The sequence below is a fragment of the Phalacrocorax carbo genome, chromosome 3 (assembly GCF_963921805.1).
Source record: "Phalacrocorax carbo chromosome 3, bPhaCar2.1, whole genome shotgun sequence".
NCBI classification, from domain to species: Eukaryota; Metazoa; Chordata; class Aves; order Suliformes; family Phalacrocoracidae; genus Phalacrocorax; species Phalacrocorax carbo.
In genome coordinates, this window is record NC_087515.1 from 80,757,556 (window position 1) to 80,768,470 (window position 10,915).

Consider the following 10,915-nt stretch of genomic DNA (forward strand, 5'->3'; position numbering starts at 1 on the left):
CTTGCGGAGGGACCGCCCGCCCGCCGCCGCCTGCCCCAGGTACCCGCGCCGCCAGCCCGGTGCCACGGCAGGACGATGGGCGGGCGGCTCGGCGCCTCAGGCGCTCTGGCTCCAGCCCGTCTCCTCACGCGGGGCTCGGTGTGTGTCTCCCGGTGGGGCGCAGCACCCTCTCCCGCCGCACGGCAGCCCGCGCCGGCCCGGCGGTGACACGAGGGGCCCCTCCCGCCCCGGCACACAGGTAAAACCCCACCCCTGCCAGCGCCAGCCCCGGGCTCCCCGCTGCCGGCAGCACCTCTCTGCGGGGCAGCCCCGCGTCCCCGCCCGCCGCCCCGCGCATGCGCCGCCGCCGCGGGGCGGGGGGCGCGGCCGCGCTCCGTGGAAGGAGCGGGGCCGGGGCTGGGCCGGGCCGGGCCGGGCCCGAGGGGGCTGCTGGGCGGTAACGGCCCGTCGGCGCCGTAACGTGACAGCGGCGTGGAAATAACTCGAGGCGTTAAAAGTGTACTCAGCGACGGAGATGCGCGTGGCCGTCCGTGGGTAGGCTGTGGTGGTCCTACAGCCTTCTGATGCACACGCGGGCTCCTACAACTCATGACAGGTATCTGACCGTGGGTTACTGTAAATAAACTTTCCTTATACAACTGTTTATTTGTCTTACAGAAGCAGGACACTCGAACTGCATCAAGCAAGAACTGCGAAGCTTGTGCACATGATTAATGGTTCCCCCCCCCACTCCTGCCCCGAACTGCGCTCCTCCGAGTCGGCGGGACACGGGTGCTGCAGCACCGCCGCTTTACACAGACAAAGTCAGCCGTGTAAGACGCTACAAAGACTGACCTGAGCCTGAGGAGACCTTCTTGAATGACTTCATCGTCTTCTGAGGAACCTAAAATCAGAGAGCTGGAGTCAGTACTGCGTACATTGTACCAGAGCACCATATTTAATTACCTCTTCTCCAGTTTAACGGGTCATTAGGAGGCCATAAAATGCCGGGGCATTGACTCCGTGAAGTGACCTATAAACTTATTAACTGTTGGAGACTTACCTAGCTCATCAGAACCACAATGAGATACCAAGGCATAAGACAAAGATCAGCTGCTGCTTTTCCTTTTTTTTTCCAAGCGTACCTAAAGGTATCGCCCCCTTCATTGCTCTTAGGAAAGGTACACAGCTGATGACAAGAGGCAAAAGACACAGATTTGCAGGATACTGGAAGGTGTTTGTTTCCTTTATCAATATTTAATCGCAATAGGTAACCTAAGAACTAGTGAGTTGTCTTTACTATGCTTAAAATGTACGGATTAAACAATCAGTCATACCTTGTATATGATTTTAAAAAAACCAATAAAAATGATTCTTCAGGATTCTTTTGTGGTTGAAATTGCAACTCGATGCCGATTTATGAGTATCAGTAGAAAAATGCTTTCAATTATGTCAGTTATAAAATTGCAGTGGATAATACATAATATTCAATTCTAGGTCTCAATCCAAACAAAACCAATTAGTCATAAAAACATAGGTGTGTGACTTGATTGAAATGACATGGAAGGTGTACTTTTGATCTAGCTGAGCAAGGCCTGGCTAATTTTGTGTGCTGCCAATAAAAATATCACACAGAAAATGAGTACCACAGACAGTAGGAAGCACGAAGGAAAATACCTTGGTTTTGGAGTAAGCATGTGACTCAGGCTGTCCGGTTTGTTTAATAAATGAAAGATGAATAGATAGGAGCATGCACAAACTCACCTGCTACAAGCCTGTCCTCTGGTCACCCTCTACTGTCTTTTGAATAATCTACTTTAACTAAAACCCATCCAAAACAAACAAGGAATTGCATTATCTTCCTGTTCAGAAATAAGCCCAACTCTCCTCTTCTTTAGAGAAATCTGAGATTTGTCTCTTCCCAGTTTATGAGCACGTCCTGACAGTTACCCTGCTCTCTTACTAAAAAAAAAAAAAGGGATGCTCCACTGGGAGTGAGCAAAGCCAGAAGAATAACCAAAGAGAAACGAGAGTCAAATTTCTCTAACTTCTCTTCCCCTACAGTCAGTCATGCCGAGTCCTTTCCAACACCAGGAACCAGAAAAGGGGGTGGCACAATCTTTCTTTTCAGCCCAGCGACACTGGCAAGCTGATTCAGTTCCTCTTCTTTTGTAGTAGCTAAATTTCCCACTGGAATTGTGTGGACTTTTGCCATGTATTAAACCTGGCTCTGGTTTTACACCTTCAAGCACTGAAGCCCCATCTCTTGTGTCTGCTTCTTTGTTCTGCCAACCTGTGGCTATGTGGCTTTTGTGTCTTTCGGATTTACTTGCATTATTTATGCAATGCAATGAAATATGCAAGCATAGAGTAAAGGATCTGTTCTTGGCTTTGGCACGTAGTCTGCTTCAGTTTATGAAGGGATTAAAAATAAATATTTGGGGGACGGTGTCCCGATGCAAAGGGGAAAAGTACAGTTCTTAAAAATCGTACAGAGAACAGCACAAGCTCAAGTTATTCTTGTTTCCATTTCATAACGCATTTGTAAGCATCTCGTATTTTAGTGTGTCACATATACCTACCAGATTGTTAAGTAGATAAAAGGGGATGTAATTTTTTTATAGTTATTAAAAAAACCTTCCCAATGCGATACACAAAACTTGGCACAAGGGACAGTCTTGTAGAAAAGCCCGGGCGTTCCAATTCTGTGAATTCATTTAAACCACATAGTTTAAATGAGAAACTACTGAGCATGTATTTTGCTGCATCCTACTGAAAGTCATAAGAAATCAGCCCCTGACTTAAATGGAAGCAGGTTTGGGCTCTGAACTGGCCCATGGTGAACTCTCCTACACCTCCTTATGCTGTACAAAACAGAAAAATATTTTGGCATTTTAGTTTTGAAATTACCTTGGCACTGACATTAACTTTGTAACCGCAAACAACCAAATAAATGCCGGTTAGGGATTATGTACTAGACAATGAGATGCTTTTAGAGAAAAAGTTACTTGCTTTGAAAACAATCCTTGTTTTAACTATACATTCGCAGCATGTGGAAGGATACTGTAACAGTCAGCACAAAAAATAATGCAACAGAGCGCCGTGTGGAATTATTGCAGGATAGGAAATACATTAAAAGAGTAGTATCAGCTAAAGACACAGCATCGGACATCTAACAGAGGTAAGCCACCTTTCATTACAGGTAGCGCATTCTGTAACTTAACAGTTTATATCGTTTATTTTTTGACAACTTGCTGGTCAGTGGAAAATAACAGTAAGTTTATACCTATTAGAAAAAAACCCCAAGAATTCTCTTAGCTAATCATTGTTTCGAATTCATTAGCCTAAGCAAGTTTGCTGCTAAAAGATTCAGAAACATAATTTGCTTGGACAGAAGTAAAGCAGACACACACAGTTACTCCATCTAGGTAAGTGATTTGCTTTCCTTCAAAAACAAGTTGAAAAGAAATACTCAGGTGTTAAGCCTGTTTCTCCCACAGCAGTGGTAGCCAGGGGACTGATTTCTTCCAGAGAGTAAAGCCAGCAGTATTTTTTTTGAACGAATGCTGGATACTGTAAGTACCATCAGAGTGCAGAAGAACTAGGAAACAAAACCCACCAATACTTTATTTCATAACAAGTATGATAGTGATGCAAAGGAATAGGGGAAAACATTGCAGTGTTAAAGGAGCTCTTTTGGTCAGCTCATCAGGAGTAAAGATGTAAATGGACAAACGCTGCAAAATATATGCAAAATTTTAAAACCCTGTGTACAGAACCCAAGCATAGAAGAGCATAAACCACAGCTTTTTAAATATACATACACACATTGGTTGGATATATTCACTCAGAAATTGTATTTTGTAATTAACAAACCTGCTGTCTCTCTTTTGAACCAGTCAGTAAAAATCAACTAACACTTTATTCCTCTTTACAGTTCTTGCCTGCTGGTAGAAGCAGTACTTTTGATTTCAAACATCACAAATGAGTGTTGTCTCATACTCTGAATTAACTTGTTTTAAGAATAAGTAGGTGGATTCCTTCATGTACAATTCTAAATAATGGATTTCCTCCTGAGGTGCTTTCACGGTTTTAACTCTCTTTTTCATTTAATCTCATTCCGTTTCATTCAGTAAAATATACTTAGTTTGAAATGCATAAATAAGAAAAATTACAATTTCCTGAAAAGGTACACTCAGGTCTCAAAGTCTGTATGTAATTACAGGGGGGGAAACGTTGAAGCCTCTCACAATTTTATTCTTAGTCCAGCCATAATTCTCTCTGCTTTTCTTCCATGCTTTTCTTCTTACACCATTACAATATTTTTCTAGCACGTGAAGATAAAAGCAACCACATGTGAGATGTCAAAACATTTTTGAAAATGCTGATTCAAGAAAACTAATTTAACAACTAGCAAATTAAAATTTAGTATTTCTTTACTAATTTCACCCAATTTTCTGACTGATCTGAAGGAGGACTATTACAGTCTGAAGTAAATAAAACAGCTTGGCAATTGTCCAGGTGTGCTTTTCTCAGATACAGGAAGAGGCTAAGCATACCTTAGTTTTTAAGAAATGAAGTACACATTTCTGAAGATCAAACATCCAGTTATGCACCTTTTAACTACTTGTAAGAATGTCATTTGACTACAGTGAGGACAGGAACAGAGAAAGTGAGAATGTGCTTCCCCTGTTGTTACGGGTCTGATACAGGGGAGTAATAAAACCACCGTGCCAGAATCGGAGCCGATGCATGCCTGCCAACTAATTAAACAGGATCAAAGTTTCCCGTCAAAAGGAAATACTATTATTATATTAATACTGACAATTATTTTAGAATTAAAAACTATTTAGGATTTATTTAGGTTAAAACTTTAATAATATGTACTAAAGGAACATGCTGAACAAGATTATTTTTATTTTAAGGATCAAAATCAGGTATACACTAAATATGAGAACTGTGTATTTGATTTAGTATAATCTGCAATTTTGTATAGTCTGCATTTGAATGTACATATACTAAGCACCTATGGTAATTATTTAATAAAAAGCCACGTAAAATAAGTATGTTTCACACAGTATTTTGTAAGATTCAAAGGTGAAATTTTTTAAATACACAATTTAAAAATGAAACACATCACCCGCTACTACTACTGGTTTTCCGCTTCCTTAAAGTATTTTGTTCCCAGTTTACTGTTAGCATGGGCACATTGAAATTGCCACATGCTGATTTGCTATAAAGTGCATGAAACAATAAGAAAACTACCTTGTGATCTTAATACATTTGTGTTCAGACAGATTTTTCTCTGTATTCTTTAACTAGTATTGGTACTTTGTAAGGAAAAACACCTTTAAAAGCCACAACTCTCAAATCATAGATAGATCAACGTATTTTTCAGAGCTTGATCACTGATTTATTTTGTCATTATTTATATGAGAAGTTATATAGAGAGAGTAAGATTTTATTGAAAAGTATTTGCAAACAAAACAATCCAAATGAAGACATGAAAAGATACACGTTAAAGGCCAAATTAATAAAGAGCCATGATGGCAACGAGGTGAATTCAATATTTAAGTTTTTAATTTAAAGAAAAATGCAGGTTTTCTCCATTCTCCCTGATTACGCTAAATTGAATGTGTACTGTTGACATTCAATGTAGAGATGTTATGTTTTTAATCTGGAATTGTAAACGCTTTTTCCTCAATGCAAAACCATTATTACACCAAGATTAAATCTGTTCTATAAAAAAATGGTAGAACTTTTAACTTTTGTTTAGGTTCTAAAAATACTCTAACCATTTAAGAATTTAAGATGATCCCCTCAAACGTTATGGCACTGCAACAAGTTTTATTAAAAAAAAAAAAAATTGTATAGATTTTTATTTGTAACAGCTTTTGTATGGTTTGTCCAGACTTCTTTTCTGAGATGTTTGACATTAATCTAATACTTGTTTTCATGGAATTTACACATCTTTCACACATCCTTTCCTTTACATAGAATTTTTGTTTTATTTGTACATGCCATTTACCTACAAAACACAGAATCTTCTTTCTTGTGGGGTGGTTTTTTTGGTCTGTTTTTGTTTTAGCTTGGTTTTTAATCACTGAAGAGTAGTAATAAAGATGGAATTCTTTTTATTACTTGTATTTCATAACACACTCACCAAATGCTTCTATGGGTATTGTGGATTAAAACAATCAAACCAAAGGTTATAAAAGTAAGACAACAGATGAGTGTCTGTATTTTAAACACCAACATTCACTTTTCTAGAAGTATGGATAGTACAGGGTATATGACATTTTCCTCATCTTAACTGGAGTGGACAGCAGTCCTGTATGTTGTACCTTCTGGCCGAGTCATTGTTTAAAACAACTGAACATATACAGTGCAATGCAATTCTCATTTTTCATAAACTTTAGTGCAGATAGTTCATTAATTCAAACCAGAAAAAAGTAGACAGAAACATCAGTTATATATAAATAAAAATTCACAATCTCTAAAAGATGAAAATCTTTAAAATCAGTGCACATATCAGTATTTGAAGTAGTTACAGGAGATACAGTGTCTGAAAGAACAGCAAAAACCTACTATGCCATACAAAAATACTAGTGACTGTACAAATTTTAAGAGTATAATTTGTGGGTATTATCCTTAGGTGTTGCAATACTGCACATGGTCTAAATATGTATCAAATGTTACCTACAGAATATTTATTAAATACCTTTAGAACATCTATGAAAACATGGTTTAGTGTAAATGTGATATCATTAATATAAACATTGAAACAAACCCTTCAAGTTCTTAAGAACCCTGATCCTTGATTAGTGAAAGAACACTAGACTGCACACACACTAGTTAAACATTCAGTTTTTAGGTCTGTGTAATTACTGCACAGTGGCATAGGGAGTGCTGCAGGCTGGAAGCACGCTTTTTGGGAAGGGCAGTGCTTTGCTAGAAATAATAAGTATGCGCACAAATGCCAAAATGCGCGGACCTGCAATTTAACTTTATTGAAATCGTAGTATGTATCATCAGGACAGACCTCTTCTTTTTGTTAAGATCACTGAAAAAGCAGAAAATAGCTACACACTCTTCTCTTAGTTCTCAAGTACAAATATGAAATAGTCTGTAGATTATTAAATGTTAAATTAAGAAATGTATTTGTTTAAATTTAGACAGACCCATTTTTGTATGAGTAACAGTAGCACAAATAATTCCAGTTACAGCCACATCCAAGAAGAGGGAATTGTGTAAAACTACCTCTGGTTCTCTGTTAAAATTGACTAGTTAAATATTACAGTCCTTGCTTTTCTGTATAATTAAGCTTTTGTTCAGCCACAAAAAAACTAGAAACTGATTGCTTGAAAATGAGCTGCATGACCTTTGTCCCGGTTTGTCACCTCTGACCTTTAATTTGAAAACCCTGCATATCAACTCATTCTATTTTTAGAAGCAGAATGTTAAAAAGTCTGTATGTTTTTAAAATTGTTATCCTCCCATATGAAACACACCAGGTTGTTTTTGGCTTTTTTTAGCCTCTACACATCAAACCACTGCGGCGTATTTGCTTTTTATTGTGCAACTGCATTTGAAACACCCAGTGTGCAATTACAGAAAATGAACACTTGTCTCTGTGGTGGAAAAAAAAAAGCTTTTTTATTTTTTTAGTGTACTAGAGATGCTGAAGCACACTGAAGTGAATGCTGGAAAAAAAAGTATTTTACACTACACCCCTTTCAAAATTTAACCATCTTTTGGTTAACAACAGGAAGAAAAAAGAGCTCATGTCTGTGTTGGTATTGCTGCTAACGGATACCTGTGTTTTCTTGAACCTTCCTCATACTGTCAGTGGTGATTTCGTTCTCACTGATGACATGCTGGTTTGATATTAGCTTTCAGAATGTCCTTTAATAAACTGAACCTGTGGTTAAAAATAGCAAGCTCCTGTCTAGTTGTTGGTTTCACCGGCACCTCCATTTCATATGGGTAACATTACGCTACACAAGTTGCCTACAAAAAAATCTTATTGCTGGAAGGGCTCATTTCTAAACAAGAAAGTGCTGTAGCATTTCTGTCATTGATTTTACCACCAGCATTCGATACCAAGCGGTACATACGGCGTGTTACATAAAGGATTTTGGCGAATGCACTTCCCTACCGTGACCCCTTGCGAACGACGCAAACATGTACGAGACGAACAGGAGAGGAGAGCGCGACCTGCAGCCGTGCCGCGCACCCGCCCCCGGGCCGGGCGGCCGGCTCCGGCCGACACCAACATGGCTGGCGGCGTTCAGCACCGCGGCCAGCGGCGCGGCGCGGCGGGAGGGCGGAGGAGGGGCTGCCGCCCGCCCCCGCCCCCCGCCACTCCCGGGGCCACCCCCGGCGGCCCAGCCCGGCCGGTGACCGGGAGCTCTGGCCAGCGCACGACGGCCCGGCCGGTCCGGCCGACATGGCCGGGCGCTGAGGCGCCTCCTCAGCAGGGGCAGAGCCGTTCCGCGGGAGCGGTGCGGGCCTCAGCTGGGGCCCAGACAAGGGCACGGCCGCGGAGTTACAAACGCGAGGAGGAGGCGGCGGAGGAGGCGGCGCAGAGCTGCCAAGCGCTTGGGCGTTACAGCTCGCTTCTGCGCTGGGGGGTGCGGTCTGGGGCACGGCCCGTCACCTACCAGGGCCCCAGCAGCGGCGCAGGCGGCTGCCGCTCGGGCCTCGGGGGTGGGATCGGGGCTGCCGCCTTCGTGGGTTATCGCCATTCCTCCCTCTGCTGAAACCGTTAATACACGCCAGCTAATACATTGTCAGATTAAAAAAAAAAAAAGTTTTGCTAACACTGAGATGGCAGCACATGCCGTTACGGAATGCATTTTAAAATCAGCATAGAAGACAGCTACTTTTGTCATATGCACAGAGGCAGAGCTACTACAGCTGCATTTTTGTAACAACGTACACGGGGCAAACATCGGCCGTCATGACTACTTTCGCCGTTACACACGTGATTCGTTTCACTCCAGCAAAAGAAACTTGCCTTCCTGGTGTATTAATAATTAAGGTCATAATTTAATTCAATATTGATTCTTACTACTCCATACCAAGGGATGATGCTTTTTCATCATCGTTCTTTAAAGAACTATGGCTTAGTTGCCTGTCTTATAAAAGTTTCCCAAACAAGTTTGTCAGCATTGTTTCCTCTAAAGTTTTAAGGTGGTTTTAGTGTGTTTTTAAAAATAAATGGCTTGTAGTTTTGTAAAGCAAAGCATACAGACACCAACCTAAGAGTTAACACACACTATTGCATTTTAGTACAATTTTTGTATCCAGATAACACTAAAACTATACACAACTATATTTAAATGAACTATAATCAAATTTAACAATAATTATATTCTTAGGATCTGATGGCTTGTTCGTGACAAGGCATTTCTCTGTACTTGCAATTAGCAGTGTGATGTGAAACTCCAAACCAGGCTATTAAATGGGGGAAAAAAAACCAGCCCTGGGTATGGCCTATTTAAAAAGAACGGCAAGATCAAAAGCATAAAGTCTGTAAACAAAGCCTGTACTACTTAACTTTGTCCCATGACATAAGAACATCACATAATTTACTCACAACCGCTAACAACTGGTAAGAGAGAAACAAGTAAAGGAATCAAATCTCTTTAGGTAATATGTTTATCAGATTAAAAATGGGTAACACCCTCGTGTTAAAGCAAAAAGTGATTTAAAATTAAGCTAGAGTTTTCAGATCGGTTTAGATATGCCAATTGCGTGTTTTGAAATAGCCTGGAGAAGGTTATTTACGTGCGCTGCTAACACATTTGCTTATTTTAAAATAATTTACTAGCTGTTTATCTGATCACTGCACGCTTTACCACAGCCCAACCGCTGCAGCCGCCAGCGCCCGCCGCGGTGCCAGCGAAGCCCGGGAGCCGGCACACCAGGCCGCTGTGCCCCCCCACGGCGGCGGCGGCCCGCCCAGCCTACGCCCACCGGCCCCACCGACTCCCGCCGCCGCTGCCCGCGGGCGTCAAACCGGACAAGGAGAAGCCAGGGCGCTTTGCTGCCACTTCGGCACTTTATTTGTTCTCGCTCACACCCGCGTCCCGTCGGCACCGGCAAGCCTCGTCTTGGAGCCGGCCGGCAGGCTACATGTGGCCATCACCTGGAAAAGCCGCCCGCACCACCCCACCACCCCTCTCCGCCCCGCCGGCGGGGAGGCGCCCCCCGCACCTCCACACCCGCCGGCCCCGGCCCCGGCCCCTCGCTCCGCAGCCCCGCGGGGCGGCCCGCGCTCAGGGCGGGCAGGGGCCGGCCGCGACCCCCGCGGCGCGGCGGGGGGAACCATTCAAAATGGCGGCCCCGCCACCACTCACGTTTAAACCCCCCCCGCACCGCGCACACGGCGCTGCGCGTGACACCCGGCAGCGGCGCCCGCCCCGGCCCCCCGCTTCCCCCCCCCGCCACCCCCGCCCGCCCGGCGGGAGTTACCACAGGGCGGCCAAACCCCGCGCCCTTCGGGCGCACCGCCGCGGCCCCATCCTCCGCTCCCCGGCCGCCTCAAGCGGACGCACCGCCCGGCGGGTCCCAGGCCGCCCTCCGTCCGCTCTCCTCCCCGGCCTTCCCCTCTGCGCCGGCCGGCGGGCCGCAGCCGCTCCCCGCTCGTCCTCCCTTCCCACCGCCCCTGGCCGCAGCGGCTCGCCGGGCGGTCACCGCCATCCGGCGGCGGCGGCGGGTCGTGGGCCGCCCCCTGGCGTCGGGCTGCCGCACCGTCCCCGCGGCCGCTGCCCGGCCGTACCCTCGGCCCCAGCCGCCGCCGCCGCCGCCGCGCCGCTCGGCGGGGCGCTGCGCCCCGCGCCCCGCTCGGCGGAGGGCGGAGGCTCTGTCCTTTCACCCTTCCTCTCCTACGCCTGCTGCCGTCGTTCGTGTTTGACGTGCGGAGCGGCCC